Source organism: Ambystoma mexicanum, chromosome 2p (assembly GCF_040938575.1).
Source record: "Ambystoma mexicanum isolate Mex_15411 chromosome 2p, UKY_AmexF1_1, whole genome shotgun sequence".
Classification (NCBI taxonomy): Eukaryota; Metazoa; Chordata; class Amphibia; order Caudata; family Ambystomatidae; genus Ambystoma; species Ambystoma mexicanum.
The window spans coordinates 883,870,280-883,881,741 of record NC_090923.1 but is presented as its reverse complement, the minus strand read 5'-3'; the positions used below and the strand labels follow the sequence as shown (position 1 = coordinate 883,881,741).

The 11,462-nt window shown below is 46.2% G+C and overlaps 1 protein-coding gene across 4 annotated transcripts in view; it reads left to right on the top strand.

Moving 5' to 3' along the window:
* Positions 1-1,801: 1,801 nt before the first annotated feature.
* FKRP (fukutin related protein) overlaps positions 1,802-11,462 on the top strand; it is a 136,245-nt gene continuing 126,584 nt past the window's right edge. For 3 of the 4 annotated variants that reach the window (XR_011302046.1, XM_069644580.1, XM_069644582.1), the window contains exons 1-2: positions 1,802-1,908; positions 6,122-6,220. The gene's annotated coding sequence lies outside the window, so the exon portion shown is untranslated. Of the gene's footprint in view, positions 1,909-1,937; positions 1,960-6,121; positions 6,221-11,462 lie in introns of those variants that run through there. The other variant, XM_069644581.1, reaches the window with a different exon arrangement.

Here is an 11,462-nt window from a genome sequence, read left to right as displayed (position 1 = left end):
TAGCTAGCGCAGGTATTATTATATATGTAGTCACTTACAACAGAGCAGGGTGTGTGTAGTAGCTGCACAGCAGTTACTGCCTCTGTGGGCATTATCCTGCACAGGTATAATTATATATGTAGTTACTTACACAGAGCAGGGTCTGTGTAGCAGCTGCACAGCAGTTACTGCGTCTGCGAGCATTACCCGGCGCAGGTATTATATATAGTCATTTACACCAGAGCAGGGTCTGTGTAGCAACTGTACAGCAGTCACTGCCTCTGCGAGCATTAGCCTGTGCAGGTATTATTAGATATGTAGTCACTTACACCAGAGCACGGTCTGTGTAGTAGCTGCACAGCAGTTACCGCGTCTGTGAGCATTATCTGGCACAGATATATATATATATATAGTAACTTACACCAAGAGCACGGTCTGTGTAGTAGCTGCACAGCAGTTACTGTATCTGCAAGCACTGCAGAGCCTGAACGTACCATAAATGAGCTTCGGAGCAGCTACTGTGTCTATGCCAGCAACAGCAACAGGATGCCCGAGTAATTTCAAAACCAGATGTTTAGAAAATCAAGTACTTACAAAATTTAATAAAGTACAATACAAGGAATTACAGCTCCAACGTGCATTCCTAGAGGTTGCAAAAGGGCTCCTCTTAACAATATAACAACAAAGGGGTGAGAACGTCGAAGTTGATGGATGCTAAAGGAAATGCATATATAATTCACTACAAAAGTTGGATGGCATGCTGAGTGCTGCCTGGAAACTGGACATGAGCGTTTTGTAAAGGGTAGTGTCTAGTTCCCTTTCGAGAAACGGACAATAGCAAGGCCCGCCTCCAATGCATCACTTGGGCTGCTCTGCATTACGTGGGTTTCAGCGTTCATGTTATCATCATTTTTGCACGAGCTAGAAGGCAAGGCGCTGTGAGAGCGATTACTCCTTTGCAAAGCACATTTCTTATCATTGATTGTCATTTGGTTTCTGAAGTAACAACATGAGATCACCTTAAGACTTACCAGAATCTGGTAAGTCTTAAGGTGATCTCATGTTGTTACTTTAATGCAGAGCGGCAAAATTGGGAAGGGAGTAATATGTCTGTGTATTTTGGTGGTTTATAATGCATAGCTCTCAACTCACACGCTTTTGGCGGGTGTCACCCGCCTTGTAAACAGCTGACTCACCTGCCAAGCCACCTTCACGCCCATTCGTTTCAATGGGCCTCTCACCCGCCAACAAAAAAAAACGGGTGTTTTCACCCGCCTTTGCAACATAAATGGTTGCGAGCTATGATAATGTGCATCAGTGGTGAGATTTACACAAAATACAGGCGGATTCAGTTTGTTTCCCGTTATTTCAGTGTATTTTTGGTATGTAACGTGCATCACAGGGGTGAGGCAATATTGGGGAAGGGTTATTGTGTATTTTGGGGATTTGTAATGTGCATTGGTTGAGATTTACTTAAAGTACAGGTGGATTCAGTTCGTTTTGGGGTTTTCTCATGCAGATGTGCGACTTGTGTTTTATGGAGTGGGGATGGACACAGTGCGTTCCGCCTTTCCCAATAGGACTTCCACGTACCAGTGAACAGTTATCCTCCCTGCTGGAGCGGGAGGGGGGAGACTGGAGGATTTGTGATGTGCAGCAGATGGGGGATATGTGTCTTATGCAGACAGACGCATTTGGGTTCGAATTTCTAGTAGGCTTTATATTGCTTTCATTATAAATCACACATTTAAAGTCCCTATGAGACCCGATAGCATTGCGTGTTTGTTTAAAAGTTTGCCGATACTTTCTGAAATGCCTTTATGGTGTAATGACGTGTTTCTGTTTCGTCGTGACATTTTCACGTGGGACGTTTACGTGCTTAGGAAGAGGATTAAGAAGGAAGGAGCGCTCCACGCTGTGCACGGGCAGGTATTTATTTTTGTTGTGCATTTATAATGATTCATCTCTGAGAAGTGCCAGGTATATTTAATGATGGTAATGATATTTTTATTTATATTGCGCTCATACACAAGTGTTTCAGAGCGCGCCAAGGCAGGGAAACGGGAGAACACAAGACCAATGGGTTTGTTTTTACTATTTTGATTTTAGTTGCACCAACAGTAGATCTATGTTTGTCTTCTTGGCTCGTATCCCCATCCTCGGCTCCACCCACCCCCAAACAGAAGTGGTTTATGGCCTTGCCGCACACGCCGAGAGAATTTCAGGGCAGATTCGGCTGCCAGCAGCAAGCCGGGCTGTAACGCCATCTACCACCTTATCCGGTGGTGAAAATTGAGAAAATTTGGTGGGGGGTACCACAAGGGCCTGGGTGGGGGCGGAGTTGAAGGGATGGTGCCCAAAGAGGCGGGGCCGGGGCGGCGGGGCTGGCAGTTGACCACCGATCAAAGAAATGTCCACCATAATAGTTTAAAACGGCGCAATTTCTTTCATGCTGCTTCTTTTCCAAACTATATATAAATTGCTCTTTAAACCAACCTGGCACTGGTGATTTATTTCACTATGCGAATAATAGTTTTGACAAGTGTTGCTGAGTAAATATTCTTTAAAATGCACAATTTGCATCCCATGTTATATAAAAAAATCCCCCTTGGGTACTATTCTAAGGAATGCATTGCCATTTACAACTATGTGCCACTTTTTCATTGGTGACCCGCACTTGTACAAGGGAGCAAACCGTACCAGCCATCTGTGCACCTAAACTACCAACAGCAATGTTAGTCTACACTGTGATCTGAGCTCATACAGAGGATTATTTTAAGCAGACTGTTAAAGAATCATTAAGAAGAGCAATTACTCTAGCTAATGGCGAAAGAGCAGCTAATCTATGGGGAAATCCTGGTTTAAACCGAGGGATTGTCCTGCAACCTCATTCTTAAAATATGCTGATTTTTGTTCGCCATAAGCAACTTTTTCTTTTACTTGAACCACACCCGGCACAGCTCCTGCAGCTCCCCTCTGAAAGCAGTTGGGTGGCTTCATCGTGTGGGATAGTTTCAATGATAATAGGGGTATTTATTTATTCCTGCAATGTTTGACGGCTACCTGTATATTCATTTTTTTATGCAATGTTAGTCGGATACAAGTTTCCGCAAACATTGCATAAATAAACTGGGTCGTGGCTGAGGACTGTAGCTTCCTCTGGTGACCATGTGTACCCTGCACAGGGTCACCAGAGGAAGTTACAGTTTGCCTTTCCTGCAGCTGTGACCTGTATCAAAGTCCTGCTGTGTACACGTAGGGGGGCGGAACCATCAGAGCGCTCATGGCGGCAATGAGCTGCTCCGCCCCCTACTCTGCGCTGGCGCTTTCTTTTCTTTCTTTTCTTTTTTCAAAGTAACCCAGCACACAGCATGGGTTTGGGGTTTGCGGTAGCTGACACTGGCCGGATCCCGCGATCCGGCTACACATCTGGTGCCGGATCTCGGATCCGACGAGAGCCGGCCCAATGACCTGCGCTGCCGTTATCTGCACAACACAGCTTTCACTAATAAAACAGCAATGAGCTCACTACGATGGCATTCAGTTCCCTTGGTATGATTTCTGTAACTTTACTGCCTTTATGAGGTGAGGGGTTCTGAACATTGCAGGGAGATGTGCCCGACTTTACTGCTCAGTGCTGCCAGGCAGTGCATTGAGCTGTACCGGCCAGAGTCTGTACCACAAGATGTCTTTCTTGACCTCCCCCTCCTAAACCCCCATATTTATTTCTTTCTTTCTGTATAGGACTGACTTCCTTCATTTCCCTGCGACTTCCTTGATTTACCTGCGTTGTCTCACTGACGAGGTGCTTGCATAGTGCTTTGCTAGTATACAGTGAAAATGCAAACTCTTATGTAGTTGCCAGCAAGATAACAATGAGTATTTAGCCCTACAAAATAGCCATACACTAGGCAAAGTTCTTCAATCTGTGGGGTGTGTGATCCAGGACAGGGAGAAAAGAGAAAATACATGCTCATTCAGTGCAACGTGATGAGGGCGCGGGAAATAAATGCAGCCTGGACGTGCGCTTTCCTGAATTTGGATCGGGTGTCCACACTGATGCTTCCTGCTGGTGACGCCAGCGCCTTATTGCCTGTTAAGGGATGCCGCTTCTCGGCTCAGACCGCCACACCACAGTTGGAGGGAGTGCCGGGAAGCAAGCGTTTCAGGACTTTGTCGGTCCCTCTGCTTCCCTCTCCTCCTTTGGACCCACGAAGACTAACACGTGGGGAAAGGTGAGCAGGGGTATGGATAACTGCAATGCTGGTTCCCCCTGCGCACCTCTCCCTCTGTGCCCCCCCCCAACATTGCTTGGCCTTGGGGGGAAGAAGAGGCGAGCGGCGACGGAAGCACGCATTGCCAGTGTTGTATGATATCCAGCTCCCCCACAGCAGATTGCTGGGCTCTCCAGCAATCTTCCGTGGGGTAGCCAGATATCGTAAAACACCGGTCCCCCTGCTTTGGCTGTCCCTCTGCCTCGTCACCTCTCTGGTCCATGATACAGCGCTGGCCGGGTCCGAGATCTGGCATCAGATGTCTGGCCGGATATCAGGACCCGGCCTGCCTCAGTCATGACCAGACCTTATCAAGCCCCCAGCTTTGCAGAGGTAAGCCGGGTGTTCAGTGACTTAATCTAAGCAGTGCACCTTTCCCCAGCCATCACTTGCGCATTTCCTGGCTCTGTTTGCTCGTCCCGTTTTTTTTTTCTGTCCCGAAAGGGACACCACAGAAATCAATGGGCATGAACATCACTGTGGCGGGATGAGTGTGGTCACTGTTGAAAGCAGGCATTTTACATGCTGTACACATTGTTCAAATGTGCGTTTTACACATTCAACGGAAAAAAGTAATTTCAAAACTCAAAAACGCTGCTGAAACATGAGTTCACTAGTTTTCTTTGAGATGTTTTTTTTTTTCCCCTGAGCACTACACCAATACAATTTGTGTGCCCCTTGCTTTGTGTTTTATCACAGGTTATATTCATAAAGATGTTATGTTTACAAATAAATGTTTCCATGTGCTGACAGCAGTTATTAGGAAATTAAACTGGGTACATGGGTTTGTTTGTTTATTGCGCAGCATGAAGAATGTGCAAAGCTTATAAGTTACAGAAATGGGAATACAGTGACATAATAGTGAATACATAGGGTAGGTGCATTTGCAAAGTAGATACAGTGGTTTACAATCATAGTTTTAGTTAGAGACAAAGTGAAATAAAATATCAAATTTACAAGGCAGACATGTAAAGTGATCAGTTACAGACTGTTCCTGCCAAACAGAGGCAGAAATACCCCAACCCATCCCTTGGCCAAACACATTTTATAGCACTTACTTTTTTTTATAAGTAATTGCAAAAAGCCTGATCGATTAACAAGTTTTGCATATTTTAGTTTTTATTGTTTTGGTTAAATTCAACCTTAAACACAGTCTCAGCAATGGTCTGTCAACCTGCTGAGCTACCCTGGGAGCCATCTACTATAGAGCAAGTCTATGCATACCATGATATACTAAAATCACTGCATTACCAACAGTACATTGGTTGCACCGCTACCATAGAAGTGATTTAAAGTGGAATTCATGTATATCATCCTGCTGTGGGTACCAGGCTTTCGCCTGCCTGTGGCACCATATGTTGCAGAGAAGCCAGGGGCCCTTGTGTCTGGCATGGCAGCCGCGGCAGTCTGCTGCTACGTCAGCGGTGTCACCTAACTGCAGTATAAACTACATGGCTATTACTCAATGTTTCCGAAAGTTGGCTCGGTGAGTTAAGAACTACTGTGTCGTATTCTATGTAAGATATGTAGATGAATGATTTTAATGCCAGCAGGCTGGACTTAACTGTTAAGGGTAACCTATAACAAGCTGATACTCTTTCTCTCGTCCGCTCTATTATTTTGTTTTGTCTCTGTGACTGAGTAGGAGTCACGTTTTCAGGTATGTGCTCTTGACTGCTCTGACTACCAGCTGGGGTGGACTGGCCTAAAGGGAACTTTGGAGATTTCCCAGTTGGACTCTGCACCCTAGGTCCCTTTTGTGTGCGGGGGAGGATGTGTGCCGACTGGCAGAGTGTAGTGCGCACATATTGATATGGTCAATCTGCTATGTTTTATAATTTTTTTAAATTGTACTTTTTCAATTGCAGGAACACAAATTGTCTTAATCATCCCATCTTGGAAAGCAAAGTCCTCAGCAGCAATGGCACCATAAAAAATCCTGACATCTGTATTAGGACTTTCCGACGGTAAGAATGTCTTTTTTTTATAAATGACTGTATTTTGCTGTGGGTGATGGTGGGGTAATTTTAAAGGTATAGTAGGAGTCCCAATTGGGGATTTCAAACCTATTTTTGAGGCTGTTCCTTTCTCATGTCCAGTTTGGGGTGGTACTGAAAGTTCACGTCTCATGTGGGAGTTGCATTTACAGTGCACTGTGTACTCTCTCCTGGTTTCCCAGCGTTGCGTCCTGCTTACTAGCTGATGCCTAACACCCAAGAGCTGGTTTTAACCCCTTCTCATTTTTGAAGTCTCAGGTAGACCCATGTATCCTTGCCTAACTGTTTTCATTGCAGCAGCATCGCTCCAAGCATTGGTGTGTCAACCTAATCACCTGTGTCCCGGCAAGAAAAATCCAGTGAAGCACTTGACCCAGTCACAGGCAAGGAAGGATTTCTTCTCCGTATGTAATATTGGTTGAGTAGAAGTGCTGAAGGTTTATATTAGTCCTGTGCAATGTGCATCCAGGTGTGGCTTTCTCCGCCATGTGGCCTAGTCCAGGACCACACTTCAACAAAAAAAGAGCTAGAACTTCACAATCTGAACAGGGAGTCTTCTGAGATTTGTATCAATGTGGTGTTTTTTTAAATGCAAGCAGCATTTCTGACCCATTTCTGCTGAGTTTGTTTTTCCCCCAAGCTGTTCACATGGTTTCGTTTTTCTCCCCCGCCATCTCCCACCACAGCCTTTTCACGTGGTTCGTTTTAAATCTTATGTGGTGTTTGTCAATTTAAATCTTTTAAAGCATTTTAAATTTTTGAAGACTTTTTTTTTTTTTTTTAAACTTTATTTTATTGGTGCACACAAGCCAATCACATACATTTCACCATTCCGGCGTAATTACACGTCAATAATGATACACAATCAGGTATTCTCCAATTCTGATTCTTCCGCTGTAGCCTTGTCCGCAAGGTATTGCTTGTACCGGTCCCCTATATTTCTGGGTCTGGCTATGGGTAGTACAGAGTCTATATACATTTCTTCAGTGTCATTAGTCCACAACATGTCTTTCTCCCAATCTGCCTTAGTTGGGGGGGGTTACACTTTTCCATTTCAACAATATTGCCCTTTTGGCAATTAGTAAGCTCAAATTTAATAGTTAACGCCACAACGGGTTCATCTTCCCCACCACCCCCAGCAAACATAGCTTTGGTGTCCACTGGACAGGTAGATCCGCCATCTCATCAAGCGCAGCACAGACCTCCCTCCAGTACTCTTTCAATTTTATACATTCCCAAAGCATATGGTAGATATTTGCGCCCTCGGCATGGCATCTCGGGCACAATCCCGAGGTGGAGGGGTAGATTCGCTTAAGCTTTGCAGGTGTGTAATGCAGCCTATGTATTATTTTATAGTGTATAAGCTTATATCTGGAGTTGCACGAAATACTTTTGGTCAGCATACATATTTGCGTCCATTCGTGGTCCTCTATTTGTTGCCCCAAGTCTAGTTCCCAGTTGGTCCTGGACTGGTGGACCCCTTCCGGGCGTGTTTGGGTTATGATTTTATAGAGTGCAGCGGCTGTGACTTTTTGGGTCCCACTCGTGAACATATAGCCCAGCCCCATATTTATTTCTGGTTCTTCCGGGAAGGAGGGGTAAGCCCTTTGCATGGTGTCTTTAATTTGGTGGTACTGCCATTTGTGTCTATTCGTGTTCCCCACTACTTCCTTTAGGTCATCCCATGTGGCAAATAGCCCATCCCGGAACAGTTGGCCGCACTGCGCAATCCCCCTGGAATTCCAGTGCATAGCCACCTCCCCATCAAGAGAGAATGGTGAACGCGGGTCCCCCCATATCGGCATACTCGGATGATATAGCTTGCCCTTGCCAAATATATCCACTATCTTAGCCCATGCTGTGGTTGTCACCTTCGTGGGGTCTAAGGAATTATGGTGTTTCGGGGCTGGTTCCAGCATCTTATGTAGAGCCAGTATTGATTCTCTAGCTTGTTGGCCATGTGGGGGCGGCCCCGGGTCAATAAAGTTAGCGGCCCAGTATGCAGCATAGTAAGCCTGCGCCGAGAGGTAATATAGCTCCTAGTCCGGAGCCGCCAGCCCCCCCCTTTGGTATGTGTTAGTTAATGTATTCCAGTTAAGCCTGGGGTGCCCGCCCCAGACGAACAATGTGCAGGCGCTCTTTAACTTGGAAAACAGTGTGCGCCCCGGCCAGACCGGGACTGTGTGGAAAAGGTAGAAAAGTTTTGGCAGTATGATCATCTTAACAAGGGCTATTCTCCCCATTAGTGATATAGGAAGGGCGCTCCAGCGTTTCATTTTTGCACACAGGGAGTCAGACAATGCATTATAGTTTAGCGCTCGTGTGAGCTGAGCCGTCCTCGCTATGTATGCTCCCAGATAGAGTATATGTGTGGGGCTCCATATGAGGCCGCATAGGTCCCTGGGTTTCGTTGTATTTTTCGTGAGTGGGAATACCTCCGATTTACTAGGGTTGAGTCTCAATCCGGAATACCCGCCAAACCTATTCACCTCCGCCAATACCTTGCCCAGCGTGCGGTCCGGGTTCCTAAGATATAGTAAGATATCATCGGCGTATAAGGTGATGATCTGTCTCCTACCTTCCAACCATATTCCGTATGCGCTATAGCGCGCCCTGAGAATGTCAGCCAGCGGTTCTATCACTAGGGCGAACAGTAATTCGCGACAGGGGGCAACCCTGTCGAGTGCCTCCCAACAGTTCCAGGACTTCCGTTAAAGCGCCATTGATTCTGATCCTGGCATAGGGGTGAGCGTATAAGACGTGAATCCACCTCATGATATTGGGGCCAAAGCCATAGTTGCGTATCACCCCAAATAAAAAGGGCCAATAAACCGTATCGAACGCCTTTTGCATATCTAGTGAGACCGCTACTCCTTGGGTCTCTGGGGATATTGTTGCTAGAATCTTGTGGCATCGTCTGATGTTGGTTGCTGTGGATCTGCCCATAATAAACCCTGCCTGATCGTCGTGTACCATGTATGGCATTAACGATGATAATCTGGTTGCCAGCATTTTAGCGAAAATCTTCGCATCTGTGTTTATTAGTGACAACGGCCTGTACGAGCCACATTCCTCAGGTGGTTTCCCCTGCTTAAGCAATAGTGTGATCACTGCTTCCCTTGTTGTTTCAGGGAGTTCCCCTTTATTCAAGGCCTCCATCAACACAGTGTATAGCCTGGGCACAAGGAGATCGCTGAATTCTTTGTAGAATTCTGCTCCCAAACCGTCTGTGCCTGGGGCTTTCCCGTTGGGCAGCGCTTTTATCGCTTCGGCAATCTCTGCCTTTGTGATCGGGGTCTCGAGGGACTCCTTGGTGGCGTCAGCCAGAAGCGTTGTCGGAATTTGGGATAGGTAGGTGTCTATCTCCTCATCAGTACTGTCACATTGAGGGGAGTAGAGTTTCTTATAGAAGTCATAAAATACCTTCTTCACCTTAAGATCGACAGTGGTCACTGTGCCATCCGGCAGATGTACGCACGGTATCGTTGTCATGCCTCTCTCACCCCTTACCATTCTCGCCAGCAGCCTCCCTGGTCTTTCACCCTCCCCATACCTTCGTGCAGCCACTGGTTTGTCGAAATAGCGGATCTCCTGGTCCGCTGCTTCTTTGAATTCATCCAGTCTGGTTTTAATATCAGCGCTTGTTTTCGCTGAGGGGGAATGTGCATATTGAGTTTGCAAGGCAGCTATCTGTGTTTCTAGTCGTGACAGTCTGCCCCTAATGTCCCTCAGGACTCCGCATTCAACAGCTATAGAGCTGCCTCTGATGCAAACCTTGAACGCCTGCCACAGTATTGCTGGACTAGACACCGTTCCCTCATTGATCTCAAAATATTCCTGTATTTTACTAGCCATTGCATTTCTATAGACGAGATCTTGGAGAGCCAGCGGCTTGAACCTCCATGGTGGTTTACATGCCCTGATTCCGGGAGCCTTTATTGTTAGCTGTATTGGGGAGTGATCGGAGTACGTCCTGGGGTAAATATGTGTATCTGTAACCCAACCCAGCAACTCATTGTCAATCAGCCATAAGTCTATTCTTGAGTGCATGTCATGTACTGAGGAGTAGAATGTGTATTCCCTTTTGGACGGATTTAGCGCTCTCCACGCATCTTTCAGGTTGAGGTCAGACATGTGAAGATGTATTTTCTGTGCCGCCTTGGTGAGTGTCCTAGACCTTGTTGACGTGCGATCTAGGTTTACATCAAGGATGGTGTTGAAATCCCCCCCGCAAATTAAATGGGCCGTCGGGTGGTTTGCCAATTTCTCGAATATTCCAGCATAAAATTCTGGGTCATCTATGTTCGGCCCATACACATTGAGGAGGACCATTTCGCTGCCACTAAGGGTTCCATGTAGTAATATGTATCTGCCTTCAGGGTCTATTTCGGAATGTATACAGTTGAATTGAAGTGATTTATGAATAAGGATCGCCACCCCCCTCGCCCTTCTCGAGTAGGTTGTAAAATATTGATGAGGCCCCCAACTCGGGATTAAATGTCCAGTTAGTTGGGGCCCTAGATGTGTTTCCTGAAGGAAAACCATTTTGGGGCCTAGCCTGTTTATGTATGCTATTATCTTTCTCTTCTTCATGTGTATACCCAAACCGCGTACATTCCAGCTCAATATTTTCAAGCCGCCAGTGTCTGGTCTAGCCATTATCTAACCATTGATTATGACCATTTCTTTGGATGTGTAGCCCAACTGTGTATTCAATAGTTGTAGTGTCGAAGGCTTGTGCGCTTTTCAGTTTAACCTCAACTTTTTCATAACTAGTATCCCAAACCATCTGCCCATTCCCTCCCCCCTCCCTCATAGTTCCCCGAACTTTAACTATGCTTATTGATCCCACCCTCCCTCCTCCCAACATTTAACGTGCACCTGCTACAGGGGGGGCTGTAGCGACCACCATTGCCCGGACCTCTCATCGTCGTTTCCAATATGACTGGTTCTCAGTTGTTACTCTCATACATGTCAGCACATGTGGGTGGAGCTAGCATATGTGATAGTTCAGTTTAGTCTTAATCGTCCCACATGTGGGCCACCCGGTAGGGGGCCTTAGCTGTTTGCAGTCCTTTCTGAATCAGCACCATAGTAGCATTTAGTCTCCCGTACGTTTCATGAGTCTTCCTCGTTTCCAGGCCTCCCGGCAGGGGCAGGGATGTGTGTCTCGACAAAGTTTGCCGCCTCCTCAGGGAACGTAAAGAAGTAT